Raw genomic sequence first — 1,147 nt, forward strand, 5'->3', positions numbered from 1 at the left:
TTAGCCCCAAGAAATAAATTAATCTGAGTGCAATAATAAATCATTAGAATTTGGTTTAATATTATGCCCACTTAATAAAATAACAGTCGTAGGTTCTACTGTAGGGCCTATGACCCTACAGGTTCTTGGCCCCAGTAATGGTACTATGTATGGACTTCATTTTGTGGAGTGGGCCATACATCCAATCATGAAGTTGTTTGTTACTCCTTTGCATCCATGCTGTTAGTGTATCAGTGGGCATGTCTTGCCAGGCCAGTTGTGATTGGAGCTCACATCTGTGTAAGACTGAAAATTGCTTTCTCTTATATTTTTGGTTGTGAGCCTAGCCTTTAACGGCTGAGTCATCTCTTTGGTTCTGAAAATTGCTTTCTCTTTTGGTAACATGCATAGCACCTTCCAGCAGCAGGATAGTTATCTGGTGGGGATGAAGCGTCCAGATAAGTACCAGCTTGATTACATCGAGTTCTACAACTCAGGTCCGTTATCTATTCAGTGGTAAGGTCTTACCATTAACTTCTGGAGCATAACCAAGAGCATTGCTAATAACTTGAAATGCCTGGGATTCTGTGGAACCTCACTGACCACAATGGCAAAAGTGGTGACCCCTTCCTGATACTGGGCTTCTTATTTCCTGACCTGCAGTGTCTAGAAGGGACATCATTGCCTCATTATAGTATAACTTCATTTAAACAATTTTTTTCATTTAAACATATTTGTATGGAAATATTTTAGGAATATTCCACAGTAAGTTTCTATACGATTTTTTGAAATGCCTTTAGTGTTAGTTTTCAACTTCACTTTTCTTTCATCTGAGTATTTACTTATCTTGAATCTCATTATTTTTTCCCTCAACCACACAGCCCAATATCCTGTTAAGCCTCTATACCAACTTCTCGATGCTCATTATTAATTAGTACATGTACTATCCTAAAGTTTTTCATTTGAATTACAATTTCCTCGGTTCTCTTACCATGCACCCCCTTATCTTTTGTATCTTTATACACTATAAACAAAATCCTAAGTCAGAGAACTCCATTTTCTGGATGACTTGTGCGTTTATTTTTTGTTGTCTTGTTTTCAGTTCAGTATTTCATGTTGGTTCTCTCTCTCTCTCTCTCTCTCTCTCTCTCTCTCTCTCTCTCTCTCT

The 1,147-nt window shown here is 37.8% G+C and overlaps 1 pseudogene; it reads left to right on the forward strand.

The window, feature by feature from the left end:
* The first annotated feature begins 382 nt into the window (after window positions 1-382).
* LOC114626173 overlaps window positions 383-1,147 on the forward strand; it is a 56,925-nt pseudogene continuing 56,160 nt past the window's right edge.

This window comes from Grammomys surdaster, unplaced genomic scaffold (genome assembly GCF_004785775.1).
Source record: "Grammomys surdaster isolate TR1022 unplaced genomic scaffold, NIH_TR_1.0 229, whole genome shotgun sequence".
NCBI lineage: Eukaryota > Metazoa > Chordata > Mammalia > Rodentia > Muridae > Grammomys > Grammomys surdaster.